We start from the raw sequence: 24,123 nt of genomic DNA, 5'->3' as shown, positions 1-24,123 counted from the left end.
TGTTCCCATTTAGTAGTTCAGTAATATTCAAAGCAAGTAAAAACAAAATGAAAATGTAAATGTCAATCATTAGTAAGTAAACAGTAGAAATCTTATTTGGACGTTTAACAATATGATGAATTGATTCAAACTCCTTGACGATTCTGCATTGAACTGTTTTGAAACAAAAGAAAACACTAAAACTAAATAGCCTGAGACAACTCTGTTGGGGAAAATATCTTCGAAGTCCAGTCATGGAACCGGTTCATTGATGGCAACCTTACCCTATATACGTGTCGTGTAAACATGAGTAAAAACGTTCATATATGAGTAGATAAATGTATACATCAGATACATGCAAGCACGTGCCTCTTCAAGTATATACGTGTACACGAGTATATAAGCATCTATATACGCGTTTACCTACAGGAATGTATACGTCTCTACACGAGTATATACGTGTCACGTGTATACACGAGTATATACGTGTATATACGGGTATAAACGAATATCATATGCCCGCATGCACTTGTATCCTGGAGTACCTGCATACCTGAGTATATACGTGTATAGTAGACGTATATACGCATATATAAGTGTACATGCATACATATACGGGTTTACACGAGTTAATTCATGGATACATCCAATGCGTCTTTGTACTTGTCTACTCACGTATGTATATGCGGAAGCATATGTATATATGTATGTATACGTGTAAGCACGATTATATACCTGTGTAGACGTATATACGTACGTTTACGTGTATCCACTAGTACATGTATGTATACACGAGTACATGTTTGCCTGCAGAGGGAATCCAAGCTCTTAGGCAAAAATATAAAGAATCAAAGAATTATAAGGAACTTATAGTCACTGACACACTACATGCACACAAAGCCAGAAACTACTGGATGCAAAACAAGTCACAAATTTGTAACACAAAGATAGTTTTATTCATCATTTTAATTTTTAAGAAATATTTACAGCAGTTGTTAAAAGTTACGGCCTGTAGTGGCTCTAATACACGCATCGCAACAAAGGCACAACGACCGATGAAAGTTTTACAAAAGTCTTGTTATTGCCACAGAGAGTGATTTGTGATTGCGACGCATGTATTACAGCTGCAGGCCACAAATTTCATTAATCGCTTTAAAACTTTCTAAAATGTTGTGTAAAATTGTCTTTATGTAATATATAAATTTATGACCTGTTTTACATCTATCCCTTTCTGGCTTTTTGTCCATGTAGCGCGTCAGCACTGTGTTTGTGGCCATATGTTTCTTTTGAGTCTTGCTTCTTATCCTCTCTTCCAGCACTTTTTAATAATTTGCTCAAGAGTTTCGACTCACCCTGTATACATTAACATCACATGATTGTATGTAAGTGTCTACTTGAGTACGTATGCGTATATCTGTGTCTACCTGATATATAAGTGTTCTTATATACGTATACGAGTAGAAACGAGCATATACGTGTATTGTCGAATGTATATCTGTATAGATGAAAAATACTTGCAGATACATATATACGTACTTTTTGGTGTATTTATGTGAATACGTCTGTAAACGCACCTACGCCAGTATATATGAGTATGTATACGCATATACTCGTACCTATATTTAACGTCGTTTACTGTAAAAGCAATACATATTAAGAGAAATTAATATTAAATTTATATCTGCATTATACTTTAAGATTAAGTGACAGTAGAAGAACAATATTCGTTAAGTCTAATATTAAGACCACTTTACTCCATCTTTCTTAAATTGTTTAAAAAAATTATCCAAAATATATTCAGCTAACTGCTAATGAGTAAGAGTTCTTGAGACACGTAAGAAGCCTCCTGTGCAGTCAATCTGTTCATAATTCTAACAAACAAAATTTCCCAAGAAAGTTAAAAAAGATGTTTAAATTTAAAAAATTTTCATATTCACATAATTTTTTTTTAACCAAATAAAATTTTGCCAGTTGTAAATTTTTGTATTTAAAATATATTTTCTAGCTGCCCTACTCAAAAATAAAATTTTCACATTCATTCGAAAATTTATTTTCAAGCTATAGCCATTTATTTGACGTATGACCATTTTACCCCATTGACCACTGTCCCCCACCAGACCCTATGTTTTAAATTTTAAATGAGCTTAATAAAATTGAATGAAGAAAATAATTCGTTCTAAATCCGGCAAAAAGTAACCAGTACAGGTACGGATAATCTTGCTAGCTCCGATATCCGCGGATACGGACGGATACGAATATTTGGAACCTTACCAGATCTGAACACTATATTGTTCAGCATGTTATCCTTTTATCCTCTATTCATATTTATAAAGGTTTAAGTTTAATTTCTAATAGCATACAAGAAGTTAGCAAATTGTCATTTAAAAGACGAATAACGGAAATATTCGATTCATCTCTAGCTTTCAGTTAAAGTATATTTTCCTTAAAAAAAAAAAAAAAAAAAAAAAAAAATTAAATTTTGATCGCAGCAGAAGATTTTCCAACTTTTATTTGCTTATAGAAATTGAAATAGAAAACAGAACGTGGTGAGACTTTTCACTTGCTAATTTTGAGTAAAAAGGGTTTTTGACTAAAAGGAGTAATTACACTTAATGGAAATGTTTTTTTTTTTTTTTTTAAATGCTACAGTGCTATTTACATGCATGGTACAGATTAAATGAAACGAACTTTGAACTTTCAAGCAAAAACAAGCCCGAATGTTCCCACCTATTATTTTCGGAGACTTTTAAAATTTTCTGTCTGTTAAATTAATTTTGAAATAAAATTTCCATTACAATAAAATTTCTTGTTTTTCATTTGAATTATCTTTTCGTAAATTAACAAGTATAACCCAAGTTTGTGGATAAAAACGTCGTAATCGTTACGCATAGTTAATGATACCCAAGGGGGTTTGTGGATTAAAAAAAGTTGAGAACATCCATCTTAGATAGAGCTTAATGAATACGATTCTCTTCAATAGACGTTTATTAATGGAGGTAAGAAGCCTACGTCTTTTTTGCCGTTTTCTTATCATCGGAGCCTCAAAAATATCGTTGGCATTTGAAGGACTTCCAGAGAAATCATTTGTTCTTACTCATGCATAAATAATCCGTCTGAGAAGTCCAAAATGGGAAAAGCCGTTCTTTAAACATAATACCTTTTCAAGGTTCTTCTTTTCATATTTCAGGAAATTGTTTTGGTATAAAAACAACTGAAATATTACTTCATGAACGTATTTAATGATCATTAAAAATACTCTTGTTGCAAAATTTCTTCCTAGATTAAAGATTTGTTGTAAAATCATGAAGAAATTTAACCGTTTAACTTATTGCGTTTTTATTTTAACAAGACCAGACTAATTCAACTTGTGAAATTTGCGACACGTGTGCAAGTAAAGCAATTTACATAATGTTTTTCATATAATAATTACTAATGTTTATGAACTGATTCATTATAAATAATGTTAGCTGAAATATTGAAAATGAAATTCCCCGTGAAGTATTTTTCAAACTGAACAGATGTTGCATTTCTAACGACTAACTATCCAGCGATAAATAGCCTTATTAACAGAAAAAAAATCACAAAAATTTAAAACATATTGCTTTAAAATTAGTTGTAATAATATTCATAATGGTTAAAAATCATTGCAATGATTAGGACTGTACGAGTATAGTGCAAATGTAGCAACTGTCGTACTCATTACACTTGATAGAGCTTCCTACTACAAGCTAGAGCATGCCTGTGCTCAAAAGATACGCTAGTTTTTTTTGTTATATTTTGCATCAATAATAGAGATATCTCAAGAATAGTTTTAGTAGAAATGGAATACTTGAGGTGAGGAAGTTGATTCTTCAACCATTTGAAACCAATATAACTGTTTCAGTTTTCTTTACAACTGATTTATTATTATGAGCAGTAAAATAAAAACCAACTTCAAAAACATCGCGTAGAAATTCAGGATGCCCGCTAAAATCCATTGCCATCCCAATAATTTCTTAACGGCAAGAACTATTGTCATAAAAGTGCGGTCTAGCTATCGTAAAATTGAAATGCGCTACTCAATGAACGCGCTTATGACGCCAATTGGCCGTAAAACTCGAAGTTAGTGTTCTAAACTCTAAAATAATACAAGATCCTGGAAAAAAAGTCCGTTACAAAGTTAAGCATCATCAAATTAAGAAACAAAAAACACCTTCCCCACACTGAACAAAACTTCACTTGTCAAAATGAGCCTCATCTGTCTGTAATGCACAAAATGGTGTATTTCAGCACAAATACAAATCTAGACACGGGAGTGCACTTTCCTTTTTTTATAGTATGAAATGGCAGGTGACGCGGGCCGGCACATATAAAGCTTTGATACCGTATGCTTACGTAATACGGTTTCAAAGTTCCTGCAGTGTTGGTGGTGAGATTGCATACACTCATTGTGTGACGTATTCTTACAAAATAGTTTTCTTTAAGCGTTCAGGTCAGGTGAACGTAGAGAAAATTGTACTGAACCGCCATACCTGATGACATGTAACTGGAATGCATCTTACGCGTACAATTTTCTCCATTTCTGTGCGGAAGATGCCTTTTCTTTCTAAACTTGCTGTTGATTTTTTTCCGTATCTCAGACCATTTCTGAGACAAAATCACTAACTTAGAGGTATGCCGCCAGGTGGCGCCGTAAGCAACTCCGTTACGTAGCACATGAAAGCTTTAATTTTCATGTGACCCAAATTTATTACTATAACTCTTGCTGTGTAGAAATTATAGGATAGCAACAGACTTTATTGGGCACTCTGTATACGCTATATTCACTTATGGTTCCTTATATTCACTTATGGACTACATGTTCACAACAGATAATAAGAAAATTAGTCTATGTAAATAAATTACAATATTTTGTTCTTTAAGTTTGATGATGAACTATCCAATAAAGGAAGTGTTTTATTGTGCAGTATCTTGCTGGGACTGAACTCGGTTGTTTATTATAAGTTTTGTTATTTAGTAATGAAAAGGATGAGACTGTGAAGAGGCTTTAGTCTTTTGCAGACGTATTGCGATCCCCTGATATAGCATCGGTTTTTTATGTGCCAGGATTAAGGATGTCAATGCCATATTGAATTTGCCTCCCAGTTTCTAGCATCATTAAATTAAAAATACGTACTTAAAACATGCATAGATTTCAATCTGCTTTTGAAAAATTTTCCATTTTTTTTGTTGACTTCGATGCCGTTTCAAGAATGCTCAAATTATGCGTAAAATATTGTACTAATCTTAAACTGTTTGCATGTTTAGCTACAACATAAGTGTTTAAATTTTATTGGCTTCAGTTTTAACACTTTTGGAGTGGTGCCTAGGCTACCCCATATTTTAGAACTTAATGAAAATGAGCGTTATCCCACCCCGCCTTCTTGTTTTTATACTTAAAAAAAAGCAATGTATGCAAAATATTAGCTTAATCGAACAAAATCAGAGGGGGGAGGGGATGTTCACTGCACATGAAGTTTTCGAAATTTCACCAAAAACGTCATTTTTAGACTTTTAAAAACTTTCTTATTTTTTGGAAAATTTTCATTTTTGCTGCCTTCTTGTTGTGAATTTAATTTCACTGAAAATGTTTGTTTCTGTGACATAGTGTGTGTTTTCCCGCTTTTTTGAGTTAGGAAGCTTCCCTGTGAAAACTATGGACAAACTCTTTCATATATAGCTCAAGAAAGTACAGTGAGACTTATGGAAAAAGAAGCGGCTTTAGTTTCAATTCCTGAAAGGACGATCAGCCTCTCGGGTTGATGCAGATCAAAAAGAAAAGTAAAAAGAAGAAAGGATTCTAAAGCTCAGTTACCAGCAATGGAAGTAAATAGGAAAAAATAAACTTTTGAAGAAATGGAAACATAATTTGATTCGTCAAAAACTTATTACTTACCATCACAAAGTCTAAACTGTGGTGGTTTTGACGGCAGGGCTCTTTCATCCAGAAGCAAATGCCAGCAACTGACACATAAGCAGTTACATCTCTCAAAACGAGTACATAGCAGTATTTTACTTCTATATTATGCCGACTTTCTGAGACATTTTGATAGCGGTAAAATCTCTGAAAGAAGTAAAGTTAATATATTGATAGTTGCTTCAGAAGCTTTTTGTCTTGATTCATAGGAGCTGCTTGAAAATCAAACTTATCTGCAATGCTTTCGAAAAGAAATCATAAAAGTCAAACACAAAAAAACTCATTTTATATTTAACCTGAACTACTGCAAAGAATCAGTGTTCGACTGGAGTGAAAACTTGCTCTCAGCACTGGTTACAACTTAAAAATAAAAACTTTGAAAGAGTAGTTAGTCAAATTGTTATTTAATTTAATTTTTGGTTAGAATGCTATTGTATTCCAAAATTAGTTGAACACTTGTTAGTGCTAAATCATTCACAACATGTTTTCAAGTTTTCACTTAATCTACACTAATCCTAGAGTCCTGAAATATTTAAAAAAAATTATTATCTTCATTTTCCATCTGTTTTAAAGCACCTGCATGCGCTGTATGAAAAAGACACTACTCAACACCATAAATACATCCGGCTCAAAAATAGCTATTTCCAAAGTATTTTGCCTCACTATACACGAAAATCACCATTAAAAGTTCAGATTCACTCTGTTTTTCAAAGATACAGGGCCAATTAGGGTAGTGAAATCTCATTAATGCTCTTTTTTTCCTGGCAGATAGAAACACCCCCCATGTAACTGACTGTCTTATAAACTTCGACCCTTGGTTGGGACAGAAAATCTCACCACATAAAACCGAAATGGACTTCAAGAAATTTAAATTCTGGGAAGAGAAATGTCAAAAAGGAGCCTCTAGTAGATCCACCCATTTCCGCTTCCACACATGCTCATTCTGCTGGGAATAATGAAGAACTTCGTGAAAGCTGTGAACAAAGACGATTTTCCAAAACCTTTGAGGGAAAGCTCCAAGATATGTTAAAGCTAATGTTAAGGAGAGGATTTTTAACGGCTCTTCAAATACGCACAGTTTAAAAACCACTGTTTTTGGAAAAAAAAATTGCAAGGGAAGGAAAAAACACCTAGGAAGCCTTTAAGAGCGTATTAGAAGTATTTCTAAGCGGCAAAGAAGACGGGAACTAAAAACAATTGGTCAAAGAATCCCTACGAAAGTTCTGTATCCATTGAATGATTTGTCTCTAAATCTCCATTTTGTTCCCTTCTTCCAGGACATTTCGTTTAAAAACAAAAGCTATGAGCAGTGAGCACGCACAGGCCTTGATTTACGTACAAGCTAAGCAAGCTATAGCTTAAGGCCCTCGCTTTGCTAGGGGCCCCCCAACTCCCGGAAATTAGTATGATTCGTTCCAAAAAAAAGTGGGAAAAAAAAACTTGAAAAAATAAATTTCCTTTTCTAATGCTTTAAAACCTTGAAAATTCGGAAAAGTGTGGCTACAAACCACGAATGGGAGGGGGTAGGGAGAAGGAATTATACTATATGTTGAATTCAGCTCCTTGCTTTGTCATACACCAAAAAGGTAAAAACCATGATTCTTACGTTTCTGAAACATATTGAAAATTTCTGTGACTTACATGTTTCATGCCTTGCTATTTATATAATTCCGAATGCAGTATTTTGGAAATTCTTTTTGTGTTGCTCGCTTTTATCTTACTTCTTGAAAATCAACAACTTTGAAACAAAGTTGGGCTCCAATTTTATTTTTTATGAAGTGTATAAGTTATGAATGGTTCAAATGGGCAGGATCCGTTACTCTCTTGTTACCTATTTTCTAAGTATTGTACACCATTTCTTTAAAGCATTCTTTACAATTGATCCTTTTACATTTAATTCATTGTTGTATTTATCGGTGGGTTGGAGGGGTGATTAAAAACTAATTGTACCGAAAACCAACGTGAGCAAGTAACAATGCATTATCTTCTCTCTTCCCGCGCTCTTTTTCTCTGTCAACCGCTGTCAATGATTTGTCAAATCAAAAACAATTTTTACAGTGCATTATCTTAACTTACGAAAGAGTATATAACCTTAAAACAGTTTTGTTTGCCTATTTCTGTCCTCATATTTTTGTCGTTCCAATTGTATCTTATAAGGTTTCAAAATGCAGAAATTAATGTCTATTTTCAAACTTCCTCTCGGACAAAATTTGCCCCGGACCCCCCACAATTGGGGATATTTTATACTCAACTAAAAGGGGAGTCCTGGACTCTCTTGATACCATTCCCCTTCTTAAGGCCAATCCAAAAAAAGACATCAGGGAAAAAACGATCAAAAAAGTAAAAGTATTGCTTATGTATCAGAGAAAAAAGACAAACATAGTAAAGGGGGGGGGGGGGGAAATAATTTTTTTTGTCTTACACCACCGAGAGAAATGCTGTTCAAACTACAAGAGGGGGGGGGGGGACATACCTGAAAGAGCTTAGGGCCCAGTTAAGTCTAAATCCGGAACTGAGTGAGCACGATGAGGTAAAGTTTCACCAAGATATCTTTGCAATGGAACGCAGATATCAGGGTCACTGGTCTGAAGTAATGCTTACCAAATCCTGCTGAACTGTTAAAAGAGACGGTCCTTCTTTGACGTACAAAAAGCAATCGAAAACGAAGCGTTTACATCAATAAGCCAAAAACAATTACTACTTTTGGAAAACAAGCATTGTCTAGTGAAACAGAACCTTTTTAATAACATTTATTGCGCAGGATTTTTTTTTTTTTTTTTTGTCTCTTTAACATTACCATTACTTAAAAGAACTGCATGTAAAGTAAAAGCACACCCCTTACAGTCCTATTGTGCAAATATTTTTCATGCATTGTTTTTTACCTTACTTTTTTTTTATTGAAGGGGGTGGTGGTAGCAATTTAGGGGGTAGGAGCAAACTTTTTAAAAAATATGAAAAATAAGGGCCCCTTTTTTGCCGCCATGTTTAACTTTTGCTCCCCCCCCAAGTCAGTGGTCATTTTGATAATCATATTATTACAGCTAATAATACCTGTTGCAACAAAATTTAAAACTTGCATTTTAAGCAGTGGTTAAGTTTTAGTGTTATAGTTCTTGTTTCTATGATATGTAAACTTTTCTAAAGCTAGAATTGTTAAATGAATTTAGTGAAGTGAAATGTGCCTTTTAGATTCAATGAGCTAATCTAGTTGCAATTTTGTTGGTGCCAAACATTGAAAATACAGGGTGACAAAAAATAACTTGGACACACATAATACATTATAATTTTAATGCTAATGAAATTATTATGATCAAACTTCAAAATAAATATGAATACATTATTTCGTCTTATATATTTACTAATTTTCAACGTGGCTTATCCTTTAACCTTAATGCAGAGCTTTAAACGTGTCACAAAATTATCGGCTCTGGGCCGCAACCCACTTACTGATATTTTATCCCATTCCTTGTATAAGGATTTTCTTTAGGGATACCAAAGTTTTATGAGGTTTAGCGCGCACCCCTGTCTCCAAGACCTTCTTACATTGTTAAACGGTGTCAAAGACCCTAATTTGTACTGGTTTGGGATGGGATTTGTGCTAGTGAGGAAACACGACTTGTTTTGCTGATCAGGGGATGAAATTAATCAAAAAAACATATTGCAAACTCATTTTGGAAGATGTCGTCTTACCTTGATCGCAAAAGTTCTTTGGAAACAAAAGATGGACCTACCAATAGGCACACAGAGATTGGAAATCAAGATCGGGGCGAGACACATTTTCCGAGCTTCATTCTCAAGAATGACTTCCCTGATTCCCCAGATTTGAACTCAATGGCTTATTCCGTTTGATCCACATAGGAGACAAGGGTGTGAGCTAAACCTTATAAAACTTTGGCATCCCTAAAGCAATCCTTATGCAAGGAATGGGATAAAATATCAGTTAGCTTACGTTCGACGAGCACGACCGGTTGATTAATCACGTGACAGCAATGACGTCAGCGGTTATTACCGGTTGTTCACGAACCAATGCTTCATCGAACGCTTTCGGTTGATCACCAGTTACTTGCGCAGACGAATAACACGCAGGTGAAAAATGCATGTAATTGGTCAAAAATGTCACGTGGTTACATCCACCAATCAACCAGCTAGAGTTGCGTCGATCAGTAGATCAACCGGTGAGACTCATAAAACGACATCGGAAGCAACCAGTTAACCGGTAGCTCTTAAGAACGCTGCGGTTAGCAATCTGTTACTCACCAGTCGACCGGTGAGGTTCATCGAACGCAAGCTAAGTGAGCTGCGGCCCAGAGCCGATAATTTTGTAACACATTTAAAGCGCTGTATTAAGGCTAAAGGTAAACCACGTTGAAAATTTGTAAATGCATTAGACGAAATAATGTATTCATATTTATTTTGAAGTTTGGTCGTAATATTTCCTTTAGCATTAAAATTATAATGTATTATGTGTGTTCAAGTTATTTCTCGTCACTCTGTAATTCTAGTTTTTATTTCATTTACTATCAATATTTAAGGCATCTTTGGTATTAGTTCGCACAAAGTGGTTGTTTAAATTTAGTCACTGAATTAAAAAATGCATAGATGTTTTCTCCATTCCAGAAACTAGAAATCTCTTTCAGAGTAATCTCCATCCATTTCTTTCTTTCAATATGAGATTTTTAGTATTGCCTAAGATAACGTAGCATAAAATGCTAAAAAATTATTCTTTATATTTATTGTAATGTATGCACGTAAAAAAAAAAAAAAAAAAACATACACAGTACTTGTGTGATTAAAATATTATTCAAGTAATAAAACAGCACTGCGTTAACTTTGATAAAGTTTATTTTTCTTTCCGTTTACAAACACTTCAGTAAAATATGCAGCAATTCATCAAATTCTTTGATGATTTAAGTTTTTGACATGCATACAAAGTTACATTTGAGTTTCTGAAAATTATAGGCGATACTTCTAGAACTTTATTTAAAAAAAAGGAAGCAGTTTCTGTATGTTTTTTAATTTTTTAAAAAGTTGTTTTATTCTTTGGTGGAAATAAAAATCACAACATAATTTCCCTGAAATTAAAATCTTTAGGGTAAAAATTAAAACTTGTCGTAATTATTTAAGCAAAGTTTTCGGAAAAGTGGATGGCTTATTTAAAGTAATTACGCATACGCACACACACAGAAAAAAATATAATTAAAAAACGTTAACAATAGCATATTCACCATTCTATTTTCGCGAAATGTTATGCAAATAAAATGAGTGAAGACAAAAAACAATGCCAAAACGAGAAAAAAAAAAAAGTTGACAAAACCTTTTTGCTTGAAAAGTCAACGTAACACGGCCTAATCTTACGTAACAAAAAATGTAGCAATTTAATCATCTGCAAAGTTAATGTCTCCAAGTTTGTTACAGTTTTCTTTTTTTTTCTCCGCTAATATAATGCTTCTGTTTTGAAAAAACTCTTGGTTATGTTAGCAAACACCGCAAATGAAAAAGTTCAAAATGTTCTTGAATGATGAATGTATGCTACACGTGCTTCGACTTAGAACAAAACTCTCGCATTTTTTTTTTTTATAAAAAATAATTTTGGTGATTTTTTCCTATTCCATATTACGATTTCTTTACGTGATTTGCTGAAATAAAATAAGAAAATTTAATACTTGTTTCGCAGCAAACTTTCAACACAATCGCGTTCTTTTTTTGCACACGTTTATTTTTTCCTTGCAATAATTGCATAATTTAAAGTACAATTAAGCAATCAAATGAAATGCCTTTTTTTGTGATGGCATTTTCTATTTCAATCAGTTTTTATTAAACTGAATGAGTGGTGAAGAAAAACTCTGATTACTTTTATTTTTACGCTCTGATTTACTAGCGCTTTTTAAAGAATGGTAAATGTTAGTGGAACGCATTAGCTACGACTTCCTTTTCGAAGCGAGCAGTAACTGAGAAGCTTAGCATATCAGTAAATTCCTTCCACTTTAGCTTGTTTAGTGGCATCTGGACTTAAGAGTCTGGAAATGTATGCAGAAGAGACCAGGTATAGATAACTCAGGGTTAAGTTTAAACAAGGGTTTTAATTTTCGAACACGTATGTGTCCAGCAAACGACTTACACTGATTTGACATACGTACCCAGAGGAACCCATCTTCTTTTGTTGAGAGTTATTAGTTAGCAGCTGTTTTTTTTTTTTTTTTCATGAAATTAAATGTTTATGGTTTACTTTCAGTTGTCGTATAGGGTGTTTACGTAACTATATCGTATCAAGTAGGGATGCTCCGATTAATCGACCATAATCGGCCAAATTTCGCAGATTAATCGATTAAAAAATATTCTTTGTTTTAAGTATACCTTAAAAAACTATGGCGGGGGGGGGGGGGCTTCTTATCAGTTGTCTTAAATTTCTTCCAATTGTTATCCATGCAAAAATGTAAATAGGCAACCCTCCACGCTTTTTTTTTATTACAGTAAAATTAAGTGTTTGGTGAATTACTTTATATACTTGTCATCCAAAGATTATTTTTAACTTTTTAGTTCATTTTGCTACTAAAGCGTGTTTTTTTTAGTTTTTCAAACTATTGTCTTTGTTAATTTCTTTTCCTTAGATCCAATTAGCAAAACTTGTCGAAACGTTAATGAATCCTTTGGCATATTCTTAAGATGCGGTGTGCTTGACTCAGCTGTATCTTCTTTTTTAACATTATTTATTGACTTTCAAAGTCAGTCTGTTGACTTTGAAGTGAAATCTCCATCAATTTATTGATGTACTTACTATATTAAATAACATAACTTGTTACAGAATTCAAAAAGTGCATAATTTGTGTGTCAGGATGAGAATGGATATTACTCCATAGTTTTGAAAGTTGATCTTTGAATTTACTGATCTTTTCGAAGTACATTTAACAGTTAAACCAATAATCTCAACAATACTTTCCTATGACTTGTGGCAACAAATCTGAAAACAGATTCAAAATTTTATTTTTCCGATATAAATATCAAGTTTGTAAGCAACTGTTTCTGCTTAAATTGTCTTGTCATATCACAAACATGTCATACCAAAATGATTTTCACATGCTTAGGAATTTTTAATTGTACAGTTTTCATGATTTTTATCGCATACAATAGAAGAAATAAAATCACGAAACATTTTTTATAAAGTTTAAATAAAATTTTATTTTTTAAATGAAAGCATGCGCATAATTTTTATACAAATATTACTTTTATATGTTTTAAATGTTACTACTTACTTTAAACAATAGTTCGTTTTCCACTAGCATTCTAAAAATTTTCCCCTGTATCAGCTCATAGATAAATGTCCCTCCGTTACCATATTTTTTGTCCCTCCGTTACCGTTAAAAACCATATCAATTAAATGTCTATACAAATTATGACTATGCATCATTGATAAGGGACATAATTCTGCTTTGAATGAAAAAAAAAACAGTTTCTATGCCCCATAGGTTTTTGATGAACTAACTGAGATGTAGTATTTTGGTAACGGAAGAACATCAAACTGTCACCTTAGAAATGGACCTATATCATGGTTGAAAAAAAAAGAAATTTTAAATTACTCAACAAAAAAAAGTTTAACTAGACATTCAAAAAATAAAAGTTTACCTAAATCTTATATTTTGATAAGAAGTTTATTGCAATAATAGTATGTAATAAAAAAGAGATTTTTGGCTCTGTAGAAACACAAAGAAAAAACTTGGTTTTGCCCCGATTTTCTGAAATTCATCAAATTATATGGGAAAAATAGGTTTAGATTCAAGAAATTCATTTATTTTGGAAGAGAATGGTGTATGGCAAGTGACAGGATATTAGTTTTTAAAATTCAAGTGTCATGTTCCCTGTTTCCAGGAATTCACCTACTATATTATGTAGTATGAAAGTGTATGGAAAACAAATAGTGTAGAAAGTGCGTAATACTGAATGAAATATTAAAGAATAACACTCACAGCTCAAATTAAACTGACACTGTTATAAAAAAAAGAAAATTAATTTGAATTCTGAAAATTTGATTTCAAATTATGTGTTTCGCAATCACGAGTTGCGACAGGACCCTACTCATTGGAGTTATTGTTTCTAGAAACGTCTCCTGTCCCCCTAAGCCTGCCCCTCCTCTTGGGCGGTTACGTGTGCATAGTTGTGTGTGTGTATGTGTAGGCTTGTGTGTGTGCGTAGGCCTGTGTGTATGCACTTTGGCGTGCGCGTTAAGACACGCGTACGCGCATGTGTGTGTGTGAGTGTGTACATATGTATGAGCTTGAGTGTGTGTAGAACAAGCACACCACTGACCAGGAGAAACGGATTCCGGGGGACAGTGCTCACGACCATAGGAGCCACTGCTGCAGAAGACGCTGGGGTTGAAAAAGGAACCAAACATAAAGGATGGTCAAATGAAAACAATTAGCAATCGTGATTGCTCAGTAATCAAACTCCAGGACTTTTAATTTGCAATGCGAAAAGCATGAGTTAGAAAATCCCTACCCTTTTTTAACCAAATATTTGCAATAATAAAAATAACTTTTGATCCATACCCATATCAAGTCAATATTTATCCCATCCTATGCCTCCTTCCCCCACTCTTTTCACGTCACCTGCTTTGCAAATACCTTTTGTCTTTATGTTATTTCTATTTACCTTTTGAAGAACAGAAATGTAAATAACACAAATGTGTATGATTCCACTGCAATCTCCACTTAATAACTCTCTCCAAGAGAAAGGAAAAAAATCTTCCTAATTCTTTTGTTTTGTTCCTTAAAGAAAATCAGGATACTTTCTTAAGTTATGCTATGATTCCCCAGCTTTTGATTTCTGGTTCAACAAAATTTGACTGCTATTAACTATCATTTGATTTTAAAAAAATGTGTACAAGGGTTGGTTAAGGTAAGTGGGACCCTTTTTGCGAACAGTTCGTTTTCCAAACCTTATACAAAAGTTTTGAAACAAAGAAAATTATACTTATTGTCTTATTTTATCTTAGATATATTAATGAACAAAAGTTCATTATTATTTTCTACAAGTGGAATAATGATTTAAATATTCTTAACAACTAAATTTTAAAACTCATGGGTGTCCCACTTACCCCATAATAAAGGGTAAGTGGGTCACCCCCTTTCATTTAAAATTTAAATCAAGCATATCAAAAAAAAGGGGTAAGGAGGTTTTACTTGATAAGGAATGTAAATTTTTAGCATGAAATATTTTTTCTGAACTCATCTATTTACGAGATATTTACTGTCTTTTAAGTTTTGTAAACCAAAAGCATTGCAATTACATCTGTGAAGTTTATTTAAAACCTATAGGCATATATTTTACTTTTAACACATAAGAGTATGTTGATTAAATGTAACACAATTGTTTAAGGTCAATTTCGCTAAATTAGCCAAAACTATAAGCCAAAAACGAAATTGGAAACCCTAAATAACTGCGTCTATTTAAAGTGTGCTAAGGAAGAACTACCATCATACTGGACTTCAGCTTCAACATTGCTTCTTACACCCTCTACACCAGGTCAGTTAAAGGTCACCATTTCTAATCGTTCTTGCAAATTCAGCAGTGTTTTTTTTTTTTTTTTAAATTTGTATCGTCAACTTCCAACATCAGACCTACATGATACTTTATGGTTTACGTAGATGTAAGTTTCACAAATACATATCTTGTTATCCCCTGGCACAATTTTGCGAATCCCACCCCGCTTGAACCCTGACATAATTCGCAGAAATATCTCATTTCATTATGTTTCTAAAATCCAGACGTGATCAATTGACCTCCCCCTTTTGATCGTCCAAATGTCCAATGATGAGTTTTAGCAGAAGTGTCTTTTTTCTTTGAATTGATAGAATATGTTACTCTGCGCTTAAATAATAGCACAATGAGTACGCTGTACGATCGGAATAGAACCAATAGCAATGCATTCACCCAGACTTCGCGCCTTCTGTCACAGTACGGAGATGTATTACTTCGTGGCTCCAATCTGGCTCCAATCCTCCTCCAGTTCTGGCGAGGAAGATTCGTACATAAACACAAACTTTAGCAGTTTTTTTAGCTGAAATATCGATTCTTACTAGGTCATCATATTTGTCTTGTATTTCACTAATACAAATATTTAAGCAGAGTTTGCTTTTGATTTTAAAATTCTCACTATTTTAGGGGTACCCGCTTACCCCTCAAACGGAAAATTTACGGGGTAAGTGGGACCCCCTTCCTCTCAAACACTTATTAATAATATTTACACAAAAACTTTTGCTGCAGTATGAACTTTAAGTTAAACTATACATAAAATATTAATGGTCGTAAAAAATAATAAAACTCACCTGGAAACACTTCTTTCAAAAATGTTGCTTAAAGTCGAAAAAAAGAAAAAAAGTTTTTTTTTTTTGGACTAAGTGATATGACCTAGAAAAAATTCCACGAAACCCAAACATATGTAAAACCAATCACTGGAAGTTAACATGATCAGTGTAAAAAAGTTTGAAAACTTTACCCATACTTCAGTTTTTAGGGGGGGGGGGAAGGGTGATCCACTTACCCTAGTGACCTACTTACAGAAACCAACCCTACTTTAATATCTTTATTTTTTTAAAAAAAAGTTAGTTGAAGTAATGTCATTAGTTTATTTATTTTTTCTATTTTGAATAAATATACACATGTATACAATGTTGGAACATTTTTCATGTGTCGTTACCTTTCTTCATTAGCATAGTGCTTTTTGATAACTTTATAATTTTTAAAAGGAAGAAAAGTCCTGTATAAAATGGCTACAAATTACTTAAAAAATAAATTTAAATTATAAATGACCCTGAATTAGCCTGTTGACTACAAGATACCCCCTAATATTTTTAAATTGTCATGTCTAGTTAACATAATGCAATTTTATTAACAGTAATATGAAAATTGGCTCAAAGAAATTGGATGAAATTTAGAAACTATTTTGGGAAAATGAAGAAAGTGGAGAAAAATAAATCGTCTCTTAAAAATAAACTATTAAAACTTTCTAAAAGTCGAAATAAAAAAAAAAAAAAAAAAAAAATCAAGAAATTGAGAGTGTAAAAACTAATGATCATTATTCGACTTTGCCGATTAATCGACCGATTATCAACAGCCAATTAGTCGGTAAGCGGTAATCGGCCAATTTGCTTATCGTTGCATCCCTAATATCAAGCAAGAAACTACGCTGTTCCTTGAATAGGAGGCATGATTTCACCTAGTAGAAGTTAATATTGAAACTGCTTTTTTCATCATTTTTAAGTTAACTTATATGGCAGTGTCTGGGTCAAATTGATACATCGTTTTCGATTCAAGTCGATACCGTGTAATAGTTAATTCACAAATTGTTAGTGTTTCGTTTTTCCTTTTTCCCGAAACATACAAAAAATTTCTTAAAAAACCTTCAAACATTGTGAGAGTCTTCTCTAAAAACAGCCCTCAAAAACGTAATTTCGTTGCTTATTACGTCAGCATAATAGCTTATTTTTTTGCGTTTCAACTTGACCCACGTCAGGTATAGTTGATACATTGAAAAACAGTGAAAACATTTTTTAAATATAAAATAAAGCATGTGAAAAAAGGTGCTGAAATAATTATGTAATTATGAAATCATGAGGTTCTATTTTGGTTATGCAACATTAGCAAGAAAAATTAGAAAAATCAAATGTAAAATTTACATCAACCATACCCGTTCTCCCTTATAATTTTGTGCACTAATTCAGGAATGAATACCATTTTTAGCCTACTTTCCCAGTAAAAGTCGGAGAAAAAAGAAAAAAAAACCATAAATGAAGGCTTGATGCATCTTAAAAATATCGGGAACCCCCCCCCCCCTCCCAAAAAAAAATTAAATAAATAAAATTGGTAGCTAAATAACTAGTGAAAAATTAAAAATTGGAAAGTAGGGCATTGAGATTGGGAAAAAATGTCTGTCGTTCTGTCTGTTTGTCTCCCCCCCCCCCTCCCAATAGCTTTTGAGTGAATAGTCCAATTCGAATTTAGAAAAAAAAATTGTTCGAAAGGTCTTGGCGAGGACATCTCATTCCCAAATTTCACTTTTTTATTTGAACAACTTTTCGCTCAACTTTGAACAGTTCAAAAAATTTTAACATTATAGCACCTACGGGGAAATTCAAGAAAAAATTTAAATCCCGCACTCATAGAACTTACTTCAAACACACTAGAAAAAGCTCTAGATGAGGAACATGAATAGAAAATATATCTTTTATTTGAACATTTTCCGTTCAATTTTAAACACTTCAGTTCCCTTAACATTAGCGCCTACGGGGAAATGAAAATTAAATATGGATTCCGAACTTAAAGGCAGATTTGCTTTTTTTTTTTTGAAAAAGCTCTGAATGGCCATCTCCCGACTCGGACTACTAGAATTTTAAGGCTGTTGACTCCGATTCACAAAAAGTAGTCAGAATCCGGCTCCCTGACTCCGACTCTGACTCCGCAGGTTTGGCAAAAATTGGACACGGAGGAAAAATGGAAGACTTCAACTCTTAAAGTTTTCGACTCCAACTCTGACTCCTTTATCCCGAAATTAGTTCGACTCTACAAACATTGGCAGAGTTATGGACTTTAGTAAAATGACCGATTCTGAATCCGAGTCTTTGAATTAAAAACCTTCGACTCCCGAGCCTGACTCCTTTACCCAAAAATGAGAATGACTCCGACTCCGCAGCTGCTGCAGGTCTTTACTGTGAAATAAGTATTGTTAATATGATTAATTTTAATTTTTACTCTAAAGTTTTAATTTATGTATTCAGTTTTTGGCGGATAATTTCGGAATCCTTTATCTTTTAACTAATGACAAACGCAGACATTTTTTTTTTTGATAATCAAAATTATTTCTTTAAATTGACATTGTACTGGTTTTTTTTTATTTTAAAAAGTACATTATTTATTACCATTATTATTTTTTTTTGCGACAGGGGAAAATCCAAACTTTTTTTTTTGATATAATGTATTTATTTTATTAAGCTCATTATTTTAAATTCTTCTTGAAAGCAATTAAAGATATTTTTAATGGAAAAAAATATACTAACTGCTTTGCTTAAAAGGTGTTACTGCTTTATTGTTGTTTATTACGCATCCATTTATTTAGATGAGCGAGGCATATTTTATTTCTAAAATCAGCATGTTAAAAAGTTATGTTTGAAATAATTTGTGATTTTAGCTAATTTTGAGAACATTGATCAGATACTAGAAAGTCAATATTGGTATACGAGAAAGTAGGCTCGTTTAGTTCTGGACGGAACATCTTGCTTATCTATTAATAATTAATCTATTACACTGTGTGGCAAAGATTCTCTAAAATTAATAATTTAAGTGTATTAAATATCTGGTCTCTAACTAACTACTCTTTAAATTACTTATTTTTGATTCAACAAAAAAATTAATTATTATTAAATATCATTTGACTTTTAAAAAATACATAGATATTTTAATATTATATTTAAAAATAAACAAATGATTGAAGTAATGATATTTTTTTATTTTTTTTTCTGTTTTGGATAAATATACACATGTAAACAATGTTCAATGTATGGGAAAACCGATTATATTGTACTACAGCTTAAATTAAAACGGGGGCTTAAAATCTAGCGTAGAGTTTTGTGCTACATTCTACCGATAGAAATACAAAGATTTGTGTCTGAAACCTTTGAGGGTAAAATTCCGTCACGTTTCGATCAACATAGCTTGAGTTACAATGTGATTTGTGTTCGAAACGTGATCGATCTTATTTTGAGAACTTGTATCTAGTATAATAATACTAAAATTTATGAACTGATAAAATTGCTTTTATAATATTTTGAATAGTATTTAATGGGGATTACAGCATACACGCATGATTGGGAAATTTGTTGATAAGGTATAAATAAAAGAATAAAAAATGACTCGTTTTCCTTTATTTGACCAAAATTTTTTCCTATATCGGACCGGTGGTTCAATTTAAGAATATGTAATTAAGCAAGCCTTTTTACTTATCATGTTATAAAATAAGTGATTAGTGTAACTTAATAACGTAATTAGGATTGTTTTGAGCATATTTTAACACTAATTCGGAAAATTCATTTTGACTTTTTTTTTTCAAGCACACTTTCAAGAAGCTGCCACCCATAAAACTAGGTGCTTATCCAATAAACTTCAATTTCAGTTTTGTTAAATATAGTTTTTCAATTTGACTGAAATGTGTGCTTGTTCACGTTACTTCTTGACTGGTTATTTTATTAATTACAAGGACCGGTAGTCCAGTTTAAAAACATGAAATTTAAACGAACTTTTTAATTTTTTTTTTGTCGAAAATAATTTAGTGGTGACATTTATATGAGCATTTAGGATTTCTTAAAATATAAATGAATGCTTAATCAAACATTCACACTGGTTTTTAAAACGCTTTTAGTAGCTTCACTTGTATGTTTGTGAGTAACTCTCCTTTGGACTGAGAGCTAGTGGCTTATTACTGTTTAGTACATTCTACCACTTTAAGAGCGTTCGTGGCCGAGCGGGCTTAGGCGCGGGTCTTTGCTGACGTCTTCCTCCGGGAATCATTGGGCGTGCGTTCTAATCCCGTCTACACCGAAATTAAATTTATAATCTTGCAACTTAATTTTCGCCCACTTTTTGTGATCGGATTCTTTTAAAATTTGGAATGCAAGCTCAGACCCGATGACAATGCAATATTCTATAATCAAATTAATTTATTAACGATAAGTTATTAGTTTATTCCAATTAACACGCTTTTATTAGCTTAACTTGTATGTTTGTGGGTCCAACTTTCCTTTGAACAAATTGCCAGTGGCTAATTAAAATTACTTACAACGTACAAAACAGAGCTGCGGAGCGTAACAATGTTTGCACATGAATTTACTAGAAAGCATTCAAAATGTCTGATGCAAACAATGCAATAGCATTCCATTATAAAAACCGAACACACGCACAAAGATTTCATTTAAAAGTTACAAGTGTTTGCAATATTTTTTACCTAAATCTTATTTGGAAAAAAAAACAGTAATAAGGACTTTATATTTTTCAGAAATAAAAAATACAAACAACTAATTTTTGATTATTTGAGTACAAAAACTAGAATCGTAAATCCACAATCTTGGAAGTGTCCATCCCTCTAAGATCCCCTCCCCCCCGAATTAGAATCATCCAAAAAAAAAAAAACCGCTTTAAAATACCCTCTCCCCTAAAAATGTCTGTATCGTATGAACTAAAAAGTTAAAAATAAACTTTGGATGAAAAGTATATAAAGTAATTGACCAAACACTTAATTTTACTCTAATAGAAAAAAAGAGTGGGGGACTTCTTGTCAGCTGGGTCATTCCATAGTGACTAACGTAACATTCGCAGCTGATTTTCAAACTCTTTTTACTTACACCAAGAGTAAAAAAAAACGTGTTTTGGTTTAATATGCAGATTTAAAATGTACAAGGTGACTATTTTTCATTTCTACCAAGAATTTGAAGCAAATTAAGCGCTGGCAGGTGTTTTTTTCACCAAATAGGCATCGTGACTAACATAACATTTTTGCAACCCTGAGAAACAATGCTTATGTTAGGAGGCAAATTTTTCTGAAACTTACGCATGTATTCAAAAATTGGCCCATATATTTGTAAGAAGTAAACAATCTATTTTTAAAAATGTACTACAGATTTGTTACAGAGGAATCTTTTTTGGCCCTTAATGGTGCTTTTACGAAAAACTGTGTGTGACTAACGTAACGTGACTAACGTAACCATCGAATAACAAGCAATGAATGCACATAAAAAACTTTTTATAATTAACTTCTTGCTCTTATATTACTTTTATTTTTTTTAGGAACCTTCTTTGTGTTGCATTATGGTTCTTTCTTTACTTTTTTTCTATATTAGTGTAAGAAATTGAATGGAAGGATTCAGTTCAACTAACTCAATTTGAATGTGCGAAAAAAAAAAAAATAAACAAATTAAAAAAAAAATGCTTTTACAACTGAATAACATCATTCTTGGGCTAATTAAATCCTATGTATCTGTCTTTTAAAATATTAACTTTATGCAAATTGATAGTTCCATCGAATTCTGGTATTCTGCCTATATACTAGATATCGTCATAAGAAACTCCGTAGTACTTAATGGCATATTATTTTTCAAGGTTTACTGATTCATCGAACGACACACATTGTTGTGCATGCCTTTGAATTAAAATGTAATATTCAAAAAAAAAATATTCGAACGTTTTTTCAGAATGCATTTTAATTCCAGATATCACCGCAAATGTTTGAATTTCTAAATGATCATTCTTGCATTTTCTGAAACATATGGTAGCAGCGCTTATTGTCACTGTATCATATGTAGCATCTTCAAATATTTTCCAACGATCAGCCATTACTTCATTTTAATAATGCGTGGAGATGTATTTTCTAAAAAATAGAGACGTTCTTCTTTGTTAAGACTGTATTTCTTTTATCTTAATTCTTAAGCTTAGATCCTTCTGTTGAATGTACATTCAGCAGAGTACTCATTTTGCTTTACTCACCTTTTTTCTTTTTTAATAATTCTTTAAATTGGAAGTATCTTTATAAAGACCTTTTAAAAAGTGTTTTTCTAAGTAAACAAAAGGTCTATACAATGTAATTTTAATGGTATTTTTCAACCTTTACATTTTTAATCAATATAGAATGCCTACATATGCAAAACTGTTCATGAAAATGTACATTAAATTAAATAAGTTTTAAATATTAGCAGTCATTTTTAAAATGTAATGTTAGTCACATGCAAACTGTTACGTTAGTCACAGCTCAAACGTTACGTTAGTCACACTAATTGTTTTATATGTACTGATACTGAAATAAATATTTTGCATTTTTTAAGTAGATATGACACAGATGTAAGAAAATAGAAATTACTGTTTGGTTCAATCAACTGGTTTAGTTTTTAAGCAGAAAATAATACATTTTCGTGACTAACGTAACGTAAATATTTTCAGTGAAATAACCAAACTAATTAAAATACTTATCTTATAATGTATGCAAAAAGAACAGTCAATTTTATTGGGCCAACATCTAATCATTTAGAATAAACATTGTTCTTTTAAAAATGTAAAAAAAAAATTACATTACACAAGAAAACGTAGACGCATGTTTTTTGCACATGCTAAGCCTTTTCTACAACCTCGCACGTTTAGAGCCAGAAGAAAAACACCGAAAGACATTTTTGCAAACTGTTACTGGATTTATGTACTAGAAAGTATGCTGAATGAAATAATAGGTCACAATTAAGGCTTTGTGGAAAAAATTTTTCTGAGGTTGTGGTTGACATTTCTATGGAATGACCCAGCTGTCTTAAATTTCTTCCACTAGTTATCCATGCAAAAATGTAAATAGGCAGCCCCCCCCCCCCACGCTTTTTTTTATTACAATAAAATTAAGTTTTTGGTCAATTACTTTATATACTTTTCGTCCAAAGATTATTTTTAACCTTTTAGTTCATTTTACTACTAAAGCGTGTTTTTTTTAGCTTTTTAAACTATTATTTTATTATTAAGTAACATGCTTAGAAGCTTCAACCGCATAAAATAGATTGTTTTTCTTTTTTTCTTTTTAGCCAGAAGCTTCAATTTCAGTTTTGTTAGATAAAATTCCTTATTTATTATTATTATTTTTAAATTTGACTCAAACTCGTGATCGATAACATTTTAATTTTAGCTGATTTCTTTATTAATTACAAGCTACGTTAATTTTTATCATTCTTGGTTTTAGAAGATATCTAAAAGGGGATATGTGGTTCTTAGGTGGGAAAAATAATGAAAAGAGCCTTAGCTGTTTGTAGGAATGATGATATGTGGTTAAGCTGTAAATTTGGCTAACTATAACGGTGTAATGCTTCCTTTTCCAGCACACACTAAGCATCGTTTACAGCCTTTAGACGTGGCCTTTTTCAAGCCTCTGTCCACATATTTCAATCAAACCTGTGGTACGTGGATACCAGAACATCCAATGAGGTTCATTACCCAATGTAAAATAAGATAACTGTTAGGTGACTCTTATGAACAAACTGCAAGCCTGGCCAATATTCTGTGAATGGATTCCTAGAACAGGAGTTTGACCTAGTTGTGCAATTGTGTTTAAGGACAGTGACTTTGCAGCAACCGAGTCAGAAGTTTGTAGTCCAGATGAGACTACCAAAGTAAACATGCTACATGTTCGGAGTCAGCTGTTCAAG

This window comes from Uloborus diversus, chromosome 1 (genome assembly GCF_026930045.1).
Source record: "Uloborus diversus isolate 005 chromosome 1, Udiv.v.3.1, whole genome shotgun sequence".
NCBI lineage: Eukaryota > Metazoa > Arthropoda > Arachnida > Araneae > Uloboridae > Uloborus > Uloborus diversus.
Note: the sequence above shows the minus strand (reverse complement) of the source record.